The 14675-nt window shown below is 53.8% G+C and overlaps 2 protein-coding genes across 3 annotated transcripts in view; one reads left to right on the forward strand and one right to left on the reverse strand.

The window, feature by feature from the left end:
- Positions 1–14675, forward strand: part of LOC138498471 (zinc finger protein 84-like) — a 762144-nt gene that overhangs the window by 690874 nt on the left and 56595 nt on the right. The window contains exon 1 of one of the 2 annotated variants that reach the window (XM_069622219.1): positions 13386–13538. The exons of the other annotated variant lie outside the window; for it this stretch is intronic. The gene's annotated coding sequence lies outside the window, so the exon portion shown is untranslated. Of the gene's footprint in view, positions 1–13385; positions 13539–14675 lie in introns of those variants that run through there. 2 annotated transcript variants of the gene reach the window in all.
- The window catches only part of LOC138498496 (zinc finger protein 850-like), a 384664-nt gene that overhangs the window by 64326 nt on the left and 305663 nt on the right, over positions 1–14675 (reverse strand). The window lies entirely within an intron of this gene.

Here is a 14675-nt window from a genome sequence, read left to right on the forward strand (position 1 = left end):
ATGCACCAGTCGTTCTCCATGCCGTTTTCCGGCCCAGGTGCCACCAGGGCCCCCTGTGGACCTGCCTCGACCAATGCAGCCGGCTCGGTGGGGATCCCATCCCTGCCACTGTCGGGAGTCGGAGGTCCAGCAGGGGTGGACACACCAGCAACTGGACCCCAGCAGATGGAGGATGTGACGGCATCATCGGGCAGGGCATGTGCACGACGACGTCGGTGGATATCATCAGCCTGGATGCCGTCGTGCTGGCACAGGCAGTTGCGTCGGAGGCAGCGGCAGGCTCGACGTGGGAGGCATCATGGCTCGGGGCCATCAACATCAGGGGTGCAGGCATCGGCCGGAGGGCAGGAGAACCCTGGAATGGGAGTGGCTTCCGTGTGGGAGCGGTTGGGCCAGCAGATAGGTGCGGAGCGGCAGCGGACAGAGGAGGAACGGCTCACAATGGTCAGGGCGGAGAACTCCATGCGGAGGGCGCTGAGGCGGGCTGAGTGCCTCGAGGGTCTTCGCAGGGAGTTGGAGCTGAACACTGCTTTATCCCTGTGAGACCTTGGGGCCTGGGAACATGCCCGCCTCCAAGCCATTGAACAGGAGTTCGATGATGCCCTGGCCCATGACAACATCCAATGAGCTGTTGGACTAGCCCGCTGCCCATGTAAATAGTTATGTAGTTAGAGTTAGGTTTCCTTTGTTTTTGCATTTTCTTTGGACCTTTTGGACAATGGGCCACATTTTTGTATATAGTTATTTCTTATTAGGTAGTGTTGTTAGATAGGTTTCATTTATTTTGTTGGGATCATGGACCCTGGCTTGTTCACCTGTACATAGTTCTCTGTTGGATTTTCTTTTCTTTTTACTATTTACCCATGGAGCAATGGCTTTCAATTATAATTTCCCATTGGATTTTCTTTTCTGGACTGTGACTTTGGACACCATTCCTTTGGATTCTGATTTTTGGTTTTGCATTTATTCATGGACATGCTTCTTTTAACTTCTTTTACATTCCCATTTCTGTTAGTTTATTTTTGATTCAATTCATGTTTTCTTTAATACATATTTTATGATGAAACATCTATGTGTAGTATCATCTCATTGGTTTCATGCATATCATGATATGGGTTTTGACATTCACTGACACCCATTGGGTGTATGTGAGGGACATGTGTTCGTTTCCAAACTTGCAATTGCAGTTCTATCATGTTATTGCCATTTCTGAGTGGGTGGATGCAATACTCGGGTGGGTGTTTTGCATTTGGAGGCTGACCATAGGGACCGGGGATCTAGATTGTGATGACATGTTGGCTGGGGAACATGAGTTGGACATGAGTGGGGGCCTGCTGGCAGGTGCCCCACAGTGCTGGGGGTGAGGGTGCAGGGGAACATGAGTTGGACATGAGTGGGGGCCTGCTGGCAGGTGCCCCACAGTGCTGGGGGGTGGGGGTGCAGGGGAACATGAGTTGGACATGAGTGGGGGCCTGCTGGCAGGTGCCCCACAGTGCTAGGGGGTGGGGGTGGTGGGAGACATGAGTGGGGGCCTGGTGGAATCTGCCCCTGGTGGCTGGGGGGTGAGGGTGGTGGGAGACATGAGTTGGACATGAGTGCGGGCCTGGTGGAGGCTGCCCCTGCACTGCTGGGGGTGGGGGTGGTGGTAGACATGGGTGGGGGTCTGGTGGAGGCTGCCCCTGGTGGCTGGGTGGTGGGGGTGGTGGGAGACATGAGTGGGGGCCTGGTGGAGGCTGCCCCTGCACTGCTGGGGGGTGGGGGTGGTGGTAGACATGGTTGGGGGCCTGGTGGAGGCTGCCCCTGGTGGCTGGGGGGTGGGGGTGGTGGTAGACATGGGTGGGGTCTGGTGGAGGCTGCCCCTGCACTGCTGGGGGGTGGGGGTGCAGGGGAACATGGGTGGGGGCCTGGTGGAGGCTGCCCCTGGTGGCTGGGGGTGGGGGTGCAGGGGAACATGGGTGGGGGCCTGGTGGAGGCTGCCCCTGCACTGCTGGGGGTGGGGGTGCAGGGGAACATGAGTGGGGGCCTGGTGGAGGCTGCCCCTGCATTGCTGGGGGGTGGGGGTGCAGGGGAACATGAGTGGGGGCCTGATGGAGGCTGCCCCTGGTGGCTGGGGGGTGGGGGTGGTGGTAGACATGGGTGGGGGCCTGGTGGAGGCTGCCCCGGGTGGCTGGGGGGTGGGGGTGGTGGTAGATATGGGTGGGGGCCTGGTGGAGGCTGCCCCTGGTGGCTGGGGGGTGGGGGTGGTGGTAGACATGGGTGGGGGCCTGGTGGAGGCTGCCCCTGCTCTGCTGGGGGGGTGGGGGTGCAGGGGAACATGGGTGGTGGCCTGGTGGAGGCTGGCCCTGCACTGCTGGAGGGTGGGGGTGCAGGGGAACATGAGTGGGGGCCTGGTGGAGGCTGCCCCTGGTGGCTGGGGGGTGGGGGTGGTGGTAGACATGGGTGGGGACCTGGTGGAGACTGCCCCTGCACTGCTGGGGGGTGGGGGTGCAGGAGAACATGGGTGGGGGCCTGGTGGAGGCTGCCCCTGCACTGCTGGGGGGTGGGGGTGCAGGGGAACATGAGTGGGGGCCTGGTGGAGGCTGCCCCTGCACTGCTGGGGGGTGGGGGCGCAGGGGAACATGAGTGGGGGCCTGGTGGAGGCTGCCCCTGGTGGCTGGGGGGTGGGGGTGGTGGTAGACATGGGTGGGGGCCTGGTGGAGGCTGCCCCTGGTGGCTGGGGGGTGGGGGCGGTGGTAGACATGGGTGGGGGCCTGGTGGAGGCTGCCTCTGCACTGCTGGGGGGTGGGGGTGGTGGGAGACATGGGTGGGGGCCTGGTGGAGGCTGCCCCTGGTGGCTGGGGGGTGGGGGTGGTGGTAGACATGGGTGAGGGCCTGGTGGAGGCTGCCCCTGCACTGCTGGGGGGTGGGGGTGTAGGTGGACATGAGTGGGGGCCTGGTGGAGGCTGCCCCTGGTGGCAGGGGGTGGGTATAGACATGGGTGGGGGCCTGGTGGAGGCTGCCCCTGCACTGCTGGGGGGTGGGTTGCAGGGGAACATGAATGGGGGCCTGGTGGAGGCTGCCCCTGGTGGCTGGGGGGTGGGGGTGGTGGTAGACATGGGTGGGGGCCTGGTGGAGGCTGCCCCTACACTGCTGGGGGGTGGGGGTGGTGGGAGACATGGGTGGGGGCCTGGTGGAGGCTGGCATGTTCCCAGGCCCCTGGTGGCTGGGGGGTGGGGGTGGTGGTAGACATGGGTGGGGGTCTGGTTGAGGCTGCCCCTGAATTGCTGGGGGGTGGGGGTGCAGGGGAACATGGGTGGGGGCCTGGTGGAGGCTGCCCCTGCACTGCTGGGGGGTGGGGGTGCAGGGGAACATGAGTGGGGGCCTGGTGGAGGCTGCCCCTGCACTGCTGGGGGTGGGGGTGCAGGGGAACATGAGTGGGGGCCTGGTGGAGGCTGCCCCTGGTGGCTGGGGGTGGGGGTGGTGGGAGACATGGGTGGGGGCCTGGTGGAGGCTGCCCCTGCATTGCTGGGGGGTGGGGGTGCCTGGGAACATGAGTGGAGGCTGCCCCTGGTGGCTGGGGGTTGGGGGTGGTGGAGGCTGCCCCTTGTGGCTGGGGGGTGGGGGTGGTGGTAGACATGGATGGGGGCCTGGTGGAGGCTGCCTCTGCACTGCTGGGGGGTGGGGGTGGTGGGCGACATGCATTGTTGATCAGTAGTGCATGGTGACATGTGTGTTGGCTGGGGGGCATGCCCATGGTGGATGGGCTGCCTGTGGGACATGAGCAGGGGTTCAGGGTAGTCCCCCGTGGTGTGGGCTGCCTGCAGGGGCCGTGGAGGTTGTAGAGCGAACACCTGGGAGGACCCACACGGCCAATTCACGTGTAGTACTCCCCAGAACCCCTGAAATACACGTACCCTGCTGAAATCGCGTGTGGAAGTTCCCGCGCACCCCTGCAATACACGTACCCTGCTGAAATTGCGTGTGGAAGTTCCCGCGCACCCCTGAAATACACGTACCCTGCTCGCACGGGGCCAATCGCGTGTGGAACTTCCCGCGCACCCCTGAAATACACGTACCCTGCTGAAATCGCGTGTGGAAGTTCCTGCGCACCCCTGAAATACACGTACCGTGCTGGCACGGGGTCAATCGCGTGTGGAACTTCCCGCGCACCCCTGAAATACATGTACCCTGCTGAAATCGCGTGTGGAAGTTCCCACGCACCCCTGAAATACACGTACCCTGATGGAATCGCGTGTGGAACTTCCCGCGCACCCCTGAAATCCACGTACCCTGCTGAAATCGCGTGTGGAAGTTCCCGCGCACCCCTGCAATACACGTACCCTGCTGAAATCGCGTGTGGAACTTCCCGCGCACCCCTGGAATACATGTACCCTGCTCGCATGGGGCCAATCGCGTGTGGAACTTCCCGCGCACCCCTGAAATACACGTACCCTGCTGTAATCGCGTGTGGAAGTTCCCGCACACCCCTGAAATACACGTACCCTGATGGAATCGCGTGTGGAAGTTCCCGCGCACCCCTGAAATACACGTACCCTGCTGAAATCGCGTGTGGAAGTTCCCGCGCACCCCTGCAATACACGTACCCTGCTGAAATTGCGTGTGGAACTTCCCGCGCACCCCTGGAATACACGTACCCTGATGGAATCGCGTGTGGAACTTCCCGCGCACCCCTGAAATACACGTACCCTGATGGAATCGCGTGTGGAACTTCCCGCGCACCCCTGAAATACACATACCCTGCTGAAATCGCGTGTGGAAGTTCCTGCGCACCCCTGCAATACACGTACCCTGCTGAAATCGCGTGTGGAACTTCCCGCGCACCCCTGGAATACACGTACCATGATGGAATCGCGTGTGGAACTTCCCGCGCACCCCTGAAATACACGTACCCTGCTGAAATTGCGTGTGGAAGTTCCCGCGCACCCCTGCAATACACGTACCCTGCTGAAATCGCATGTGGAACTTCCCGCGCACCCCTGGAATACACGTACCCTGCTCGCACAGGGCCAATCGCGTGTGGAACTTCCCGCGCACCCCTGAAATACATGTACCCTGCTGAAATCGCGTGTGGAAATTCCGGCGCACCCCTGAAATACACGTACCCTGCTCGCACGGGGCCAATCGCGTGTGATACTTCCCGCGCACCCCTGAAATACACGTACCCTGCTGATTTTGCGTGTGATACTTCCCGCGCACCCCTGATGCACACGTACACAGGACAATCGTGTGTGGAACTTCCCGCGAACCACTGAAATACACGTTCCCCACTTGGCGTTTGCTGTTTGCCAGCCCTGTGAACTGGTCCAGGGTTAGCGCAGCCCTTTGCGATTATTTGGGGATTTTGAAGGCTTTTCCTTGCGCGAGGGCGTTCTTGGGGGCGTAACTGGCGCTGCTGCAGGGTCGCTGCGCCACGCTGCGCCACGGCTGGTTTTGGATGCGGAAATCCATGAATACGCTGTGCGCGGAAATCGATTTTAGCGCACGCGGCTGCCGCAGATATTCGCACGGGCATGCTGTGCGCCAGTCGCGTGCGCCACTTTTGTGCGAATTTCTATGAATTACCCTGTACTCCGAGAGTTAACTATGGGCCTCATTACGACCCTGGCGGTAAGGGGTTAACGCCAGCGTTAGCTGCGCCGACCCCTTACCGCCAATTACGAGGTCCCTTAGCGCCATGGCGCTTTTAACACCTGCTTTTAGCAGGTGTTAAAATCCATGGCGCTAAGGGACCATGGAGTTAATTACGCCACCGTAATTTACGGTGGCGTAATTAACGCCTTCCCCACTCCCATTATGCCCTATGGGGCAAAAATGGGAATGGGGAAGGGTAAATGGGGATTGGGGACTTACCGCCCCGCCGACCTCGGAATGGGGCGGTAAGTCCGCCAACCACCATGGCGTAAACGTAGTTTACGCCATGGTGGTAAAGTCACGGCCCAGGCGGTAACTTACTGCCTGGGTCGTAATGAGGCCCTATGTCTTAAGCATGATTCCCTTGCAGCTTAAAAAATGTTATTTGAAGAAAATGGAGAGCTTGATCCAGTCCTTCCTGTGGGAGGGAAAACAACCGCGTCTGAAACTCTGGAAACTTCAACTCTCACAAGAATGTGGTGGTTTGGGGGTCCCGGATTTTGGAAATTATCATTTAGAATTTGGGGCTCGCCACTTGGTGCCTTTCATAGATGATTCTTCTGATGTCTGGACAATGGCGGAATCAAGTAGATCTTCGCCTCTTTCCCCCAGGGCAATTCTGTCTACAGTGGATGGAACGGGATATAAATCATCTCCACCAACAGCTTTTGTGAGGTCATGCTGGAAGAGTCTTTGGAAAAAGAGCGGAAAGGAAGTTTCAGAGGATGGATTGTCTTCGCTCTGGTTGAATCCTGCCATTACGTTGAAGGGGAAACTACTCTTCTGGTCAAACTGGCTAGTGGGTGGTGTGCAGTGGCTAGAAGATCTTGTTGAAGAAGGTAAATGGATCAGCTTTAAAAGATTGAAGCAAGTTAAAGATCTTAGAGATTTCACAATGGGAGAGTATAGGAAACTGAAAAAAGCTGTAGGGAACAAGATTCCGGATGGCTACAAGAGATGGCATGATTGGCTGAAAGAATATAAATCAGAAGGTGGCATGGCTTTGAAAGTGTACAAGAATCTTGATCAGTATAAATAACCAAACTATGAATTACTATCAAAATGGTCAGACTTATTGGACTCAGAGATGTCGGAGGGCAGATGGAGGAATCTGTGCAGGAATGTGGCTCTAGCATCCTTGAATCTAGGAGAAAGGTGTAGACGGATCAAAATTCTAAACAGAGTTTTCTGGACGCCACAAAGATTGCATGCTAGAGGCTTGACGGATTCAAGTGCATGTTGGAGGTGCAAACATGCTACTGGTTCTTTTGAGCATATGATTTGGGATTGTTATGAACTAAGGTCTTTCTGGAGTGAGGTCACTACGAAGATGAATGAAGTTCTTCTGATGCATTTGGACTTTGATTATACAACTGTAATTTTGGGTGAGGATGACATGGTGGATGATCTCTCCTTTCCACAGAGGTGTTGGTTTTTCAGGGCTTCAAATTCTGCCAAAACAATGATATTGAGAAAATGGAAAGGTGATGACAGACCGACAGTTTCAGAATGGATGGATGATCTGAAACAAGTATCCAGAATGGAAAGATTGATTTTATGCAGGGATAAGAAAATGAATTTGTTTGATCAAATTTGGGGCCGATGTTTGGATTTATAAGACTGTTGTCTACATGGTTTAAATCAAATCTGTAATTTTTCTCTTTTTAAGGAATGTGTATTCATTAATGTGATGATCCTGATTTTTTTTTTCTGTTTTATGTTTACTTATTGGTTATATATTTTGAGAGGTGTTATATTTAAAATTCAGTAAACATGTATAATAAAAAAAAAAAAAAACATGTATCACGCTTGCTACTTACGATGAACAGCTTTTGGTGCCAATAAGGACCACACCACTGCTACAAGCATGTCTCCCAAACCTGCCAGAAACACCCACACAGTCTCTGAAGGAAATACTGTCCGGCTTCCTCACAGGGCCACTGCATCTCCTTATCCAGCTTCCGCCCGGGCCGTCTACCGCTACTTCTAACAACCCATTGCGCCCATGACGTGAACCATGAGATGGTATTCAGTGTAACTGCTATTCACCTAGTCCATTTTTGTGAGGCCAACCGTAGCATCAATCGTGACCCACAATGCCAATGCCTGCCACAACTGTCACCTGGAACCACCAGTGTCTCACTTAAAGCGTGCATGCAGTGAGACAATGTTCGCCATTTGTTATGAGGGCAGGTGGCGTCCACCTGAAGAGTCTGCTTAATCCTCTGGTTTGCGCTCAGCATGTTGTGGAGACGTCGAGAGTTCTCGGGAGCGCGGTCTTGCGATATCTCTGGGCCAACGAGATTGCGAGGACCCGCACTCCGAATAGAACATTGGCAGAGCGCCAGGGAAGTGGTCCGCTCCAGCGCTGCTCCTGATAAGGAGACTTCTAAATAACAGATCACAAAGGCTATGGAGCCTGGCTTCCAGGAGCGTAAGTCCAATACCATAGGAGGCCTCATGGGTGCCCTCAAAGCCTACAGCGTGCCATCCATGTGCACACCCTGCCTCCAGTGAAGTAACTGGGAGGCCCCTGACTGCAACTGTGAGTACTGCTCCTGCCCTATACATGGACAACAAATATCCACCTTTCAATAAATACAGTTAGAATCTCTCCAGGCGTCCTGTTGTCCTTCAAGGCCACCACATAATTGGCAGCAAGGATACTAAAAGACCCACGGGCCCACCATGCAAGGCACCACACCACCCCCTGTGTTTCTCCCCTCACCTGGGACCCCAGCAATTCCGTGGATGCAGTGGGACCCCTTTTCTCCACATATCTGGAGGCTGTAGGTGGCACGGGATATGCTCCCGCCAGGAAGAAGGCAATGTTGTTGAACGCCATGGGGATTGAAGGACAACGCATCTGTGCCAGTCTAACGGCCATACCAGTTGACGACTACGACGTCTACAAGGAGGCAACCCGCCACATAACGAAGAGGTTCACCAATAAGGAGAACGTGGTGCTACACAGGCTGAGGTTCTACACCTGTAAACAAGAAGGGAACAAGCCCGTGGACGACTACATCACCAGGATGAGGGAGCTGGCATCCCTATGCGCTTTTGGCGAAAACGCAGAACAAGCCATCTGCGACATGCTGGTCGTTCACACAAACTCCAGGAAAGTGCAGGACAAGTTCATCCATGAAAAGGAGGTGACCCTCGACAAGGCCATCCAAATTGGCAGGGCGGAAGAAGAAACCCCTGGCAGACGCAAAGAGACAGGAAGCCGTCTACCACTGCCCAAACTTACGGCGCTGCAATGGAGATGGCGCAGAGATAAGCAGCCCCGTGACAGCCCCAGAGACAAAGGCCCTAGGCAAAGGATGCACCGAAATGCTACAGATGTGCCAGCACCAAACACATGGCGAACGACCGCGACTGCCCCACCAGGAACAAGGAGTGCTCCAAGTGTGGACGCATAGGTCACGTGGCCCCGGCATGCACGTGGCAGGAAAAAACTGTTTCCCGCTTCGATGGTGTCCGCGCTTCAAGTGAAGATGACAAGTTACAGGACAGACCCATGGTCATCATGGTCAACGCCCTCCACGCCAGGAGAGAAACGTCCCACTGCACCATTAAAGTGGATGGCATGGAAACACGTGGCGTGGCCGACTCAGGCTCAGACCTCACAATCCTTCCCATCGACATGTACAAGGAGATGGTGGGACAAGCAAGAGTGGAAATAAGAACGACCAGGCAAAAGTTTTCGGAGGCACAACCCTTGATCAACTTGGCTACCTCAGAGCCCAAATTGAGTTGAAAGGCAGGTCCACCACCACCAAGGTGTACTTCTCGTCCAAAGGCCCAGCCATGCTCGGATGGGATGATCAACACAGGCTCAGTATAAAACTGGACCCCAGCACCCCGTAACAGGTACTCATGGTCTCCTCATGAGCAGCACAACATTTGAGAGAGTTCTTTCCAAGCCTTTTTTCCGAAACCCTGGGGCAAGTGAGGAACTACGTCCACAAGATCTGTTTAAAACCCAATGCAGTCAGACCGGTACCTGCCACGGCGAGACCAGAGTTAGAAGCCCACCTCCGGAAGATGGTCGAAGGACGAACCATCGAAACAGTGGAATCCTCCGAGTGGCTGAACCTAGTGGTCCTAGTAAAGTAGAAATCCAGCAACGACCTCAGAATATGCATCGACCTGAGAAGTCTCAATCTAGAGGTTGTTAACGATAGCTTCCCGCTCCCCAGCATCAGCAAAATTGTCCTCATGATGAAAGAAGCAGCAATCTTCTCGAAGCTGGACGTGCGTGACGCTTATCACCAGATTCCATTACACAAAACTTTGCGCCCCTAACAGCGTTCATCACCCCTTTTGGCACTTTCCTATACACCTGCATGCTGTTTGGGTTGTCTTCGGCAGTGTCTGCATTCCAGAGGATCATGAACTCATTATTAAAAGGAGTTGCAAACGTTTCATACTTTCAGGACGACATCCTTGTGTATGCCAAGAACAACAAGACCCATGACAAAGCTCTCAGGGCAGTCCTGAGCAAGCTTCAAGAGGCTGGCATCCATCTACGCCACGAGAAATGTGCTTTTGGAGTGAGCGCGGTAGAGTACCTTGGGTACCGCATCTCAAGTGTAGGGGTGAGCCCCAAGAAGAACCTACTGGAGGCCATAACAGACGCCCCGGCCCGACTTCCAGAGAAGAATTACGCTTGTTCCTGGGCCTCACTGAGTACTACGCAAAATTTGTCCCAAGGTTCTCCGAAACCACATCCCCCATTAGGGAACTCTTGAAGAAGGGGGAAACCTACTCCTGGGGGCCAAAGCAAGACAAAGCCTTCACCGAAATCAAAAGAAGGATTCTACACGCACTGTGCCTGAAACTGTTCAACCCTGAATGGGACACCTGCATCACAACGGACGCCATCGTGTACGGGTTGGGGGCCACGCTGACCCAGAAGAAGGGCGACACAGAAAACATTGTAGCATTTGCATCGAAAGCCTTATCATTAGCAGAAAAAAATTACTCCACTGTAGAAAAAGAAATGTTGGCATGTGCCTGGGCCGTCGACTACCTCAGATCTTACGTTTGGGGCACGAAATTTAGACTGGTCACCGACCACAAACCCCTCATTCACATGTTGAGCCCAGGCAGCACCAAGACTGCCACCCCGAGGCTGGCCAGGATCACTGCAAAGTTTCAAGAGTACACTTATGAGATAGCCTACATTGCCTGTTGGAAAAACGTGCAAGAGGACTGCATGTCCAGACTCCTGAACCAAAACGCCCCTGGGACCACATTCTGGAAGATGAATGTGTCGTAGCCTCAATAAGTGACTTGCGGAATGGCGAGTACATGGACCTGAGCGAGCGCCACTGGCAGGAGGAGTACGAGTTGGACGATGCCTTACGGCGCATAGCAGCCTGGGTCCGCGGAGGGTGGCCTGAGGAAAGAGCAATCCCTGAGGGCCTACGTCCCTACTGGAAAGTGAGTGACGAAATCACCACCTTGAACGGTCTCATTCTGAGAGGCGACCAAGTGATCCCGCCCGGCGGAATTCTCAAAGCGATACTGTGCAGAGCACACTTAGGCCATCTGGGGTGCAAAATGACCAGACGCAGGATATGCTACGCCTATTGGTGGCCCGGCATGGATCACGACATACGGCAAATGGTTGAAAGATGCCACTAATGCATGAACAGTGACAAGCGCCTGTCCGTGAGACAAGCCACCATTCTGCCCACAGAAGTCCTCAAAGGGGTACGGCGCAATTTACGGCTGGACTTCATCGGGCCCCTGGACAGCATGTCCCCAGAACACAAATATGGGATAGTCACAGTTGCTTACTTCTCTAAGTGGGTCGAAGTTGACTTCACCGCGGACATCACCACGAACACAGTCATCGAAGCGCTCACCGCCATATTCCAGCGCGAAGGCCTCCCCGAGGAATTTGTGACAGACAATGGAGACATTTCTGAAACTCAACAATGTTCGACAGCAGAAAGCAGGCCTCTACCATCTACAGGCCAATGGGCTTGTTGAGCGGGCGAACCGCTTCATCAAAGGGGCGCTGCAACTGGCGCATGCCTCGGGCCTAGACCCGTACAAGACGGTCAAGGAAGCCGTCGCAGCCCAACGCATCACTCCCAATGCCATCACAGGCGTTTCACTGTTTCATCTGCTATGGGGGAGAAGGGCAGCATCCACACTGGTGCCACCCTGGCTCCACCAAGTGAGGGCTGACAAAGATGTGGACATGAAAGACTTAGTTTTTCGTATGCAACGAAACAAAGAAGCCATGAAGGCTCAAGGGGACACACGTCGAGCCACTCGCCATACACTAGTTAACAAAGGCGATTTGGTGAAGATACGCCTTCCCCCACAAAGACACTACGACTGGCTCCAGATACAATAGTCCCATAGAAGTCGTTGCGAAAGGGTCATACCACATCTGAACCAGCGATGGAAGGAAATGGAATCTAGAAAGGGTGGCCATGTACCGCAGAAAGGAATCTGTCGAACAGCCACTGTGGGAAACCGGAGAAGATCAAGACCAACAAGGGACGCCCGACAACCTTCGCCAGTCAGAGATGCTTCGGAGTCACCCTACCGCGACGAGTTCTCAAGCACCGACTCCGCAACCCCACCCAGGGAGTCACAGCGAAAGGCAAGACAAGGAGAACCTGATCCACCAGGAGCATAAGTCCAATGCCATAGGAGGCGTCATGGTTGCCCTCGAAGCCTACAGCATGCCATCCATGTGCACACCCTGCCTCCAGTGAAGTAACTGGGAGGCCCCTGACTGCAACTGCGAGTACTGCTCCTGCCCTATACATTGACAACAAATATCTACCTTTTGTATTCCTTCAATAACTACAGTTCGAACCTCTCCAGGCGTCCTGTTGTCCTTCAAGGCCACCACACATGTGCTATTGCTGTCTCAGCGCCCGGCATGTTTACCCCTCTGTGTAAGACTTTGATCCTTGAGCATGCGCAGTTTGTTCCTTTTCCTGCGTATACTTTGGTGCTTCTCTCTCTGCGCTCAGCACGTGCTATTGCTGTCTCAGCGCTCAGCATGTTTACACCTCTGCATAAGACTTGGATCTTTGAGCATGCACAGTTTGTTCCTTTTCCTGTGCATACTTTAGTGATGCTCTCTCAGCGCTTAGCAGCACGTGCTATTGTGTCTCAGTGCGTGGCATGTTTATACCTCTGGGTAGGACTTAGATCAATAAGCGTGCGCAGATCCTTGAGCATGCGCAGTTTGTTCCTTTTCCTGTGCATACTTTGGTGATTCTCTCTCAGCGCTTATCCTTTCCTGCGCATGCATACTTTGTTGATTCTCTCTCAGCGCTTATCCTTTTCCTGTGCATACTTTGGTGATTCTCTCACAGCGCTTAGCAGCACGTGCTATTGTGTCTCAGTGGGTGGCATGTTTATACCTCTGGGTAGGACTTAGATCAATGAGCGTGCGCAGATCCTTGAGCATGCGCAGTTTGTTCCTTTTCCTGTGCATACTTTGGTGATTCTCTCTCTGCGCTCAGCACGTGCTATGACTGATCCTTGAGCATGCGCAGTTTGTTCCTTTTCCTGCGCATACTTTGGTGATTCTCTCTCAGCCTCAGCACGTGCTATTGCTCTCTCAGCACCCGCCATCTTTACACCTCCGCGTAAGACCCAGATCATTGAGCATGCGCGCATGCCCAGCTCAGCATCCTTTAACTGCGCATGCTCTGAGGATCAATATCTCCGCACTGTGCATGTCTGTTATTCGGGTTGGCGGCCTTTGCTGATGGCAGATCTTTGTCTCGGGCAATCATCAGCAGTCACTCTTCGAGGTCCCGAGTGGGGGAAGGGCTCTTTTTTCGTCTTCCTGGGCCATCAAATACTACGTTTTCAAATGTGAAATACATCCAGCGGTCAAAGTGGGCGGGAACTAAAGGGTACGAAATTCATCCCTACTGGAGACTCGAGCCTGGGTCTTCTGGGTATCAAGCCAGTGTACCATTGTACTGCTCCATCTCTCACGTGTTTGAAAGGGATACTTTATTTCGATAGACTGGGATGCAAAACCCATTCCCAAACAGCCAAGAAGCCCAGTTTGACAGTGATCTGGATCTGCCTATGAATGGTTGTATGATCTTCTTTGCAGGCATTGGGAGGGGCAGGGAGGTGTGTGTGCATGTGGCTGGGCATGTTCTTTAAGAGGTGTGACCGGTGAAGGGCAGGCTGCATGAAGGTGAATTCTGAATGGGACAATGACACACTAATTCTGGTTATTTAAATCCATTTTCTTTCATTATCTTCACTTTTATCAGAACTGTTGTAAAGCACAATGTTGCAGGGTGCAGTGGAGGACAGGAAGGACCCATGAGTATGGGGTAGTGGGCAGAAATGGAGGCAGTGTGAGGGAACATCGTTCCAGACATTGTTTTAAAACATTTTGACCACTGAATCCCTCACAATCTTTTAAGGAATAATTGGGGAATAATTTGCTGTAGGTGAGTGACTGGCGATCTCCTCTTTTGGTGAGAAAGCGATCATCTTTTTTGGCCAAGTGTTAAGTTGTCTCTGCTTGTTCTTCATAAACCTCCAATTAATCCTGTCTTCTGTGTATGTGATGGAGGGTGCATTACTGGTGGGGAGAGGAGATGTCTTTTGTTTATAGTATTTAATTAATAACATAAGAATGTCTTCCATTTCTAGATCTAAACACACTATTGTGTCATCCTACTCTGCACAACGTTAGCTTTTGTCTATAACACCAAAATGCACCAGTGGGGGTGGGAAGTAGCTGCAATACACCTATTATTTTATGTTAATACATTCCCCTGTGCTTTCCTGTTAATTAGTAATTCGCTATTGAACCTGTAAGGTGGATCACAGCACTTTGCTATAGGGGTGGAGGAGTGGAGGTCTACAAGTGAATTAAATAGGCACATTGGTAGCTACAAGTTGTGTTGGTTGTTCTCCTTCCAGATCACCTGGGGAGCAACGGAACGCCGGATCTGCAATTGGTCATCTATCTGGGTGTTGTTTCTTGTCTAGGCATGAATGAGGGAGCATTCTGGAGTGGAATT

This window comes from Ambystoma mexicanum, chromosome 5q (assembly GCF_040938575.1).
Source record: "Ambystoma mexicanum isolate Mex_15411 chromosome 5q, UKY_AmexF1_1, whole genome shotgun sequence".
Classification (NCBI taxonomy): domain Eukaryota; kingdom Metazoa; phylum Chordata; class Amphibia; order Caudata; family Ambystomatidae; genus Ambystoma; species Ambystoma mexicanum.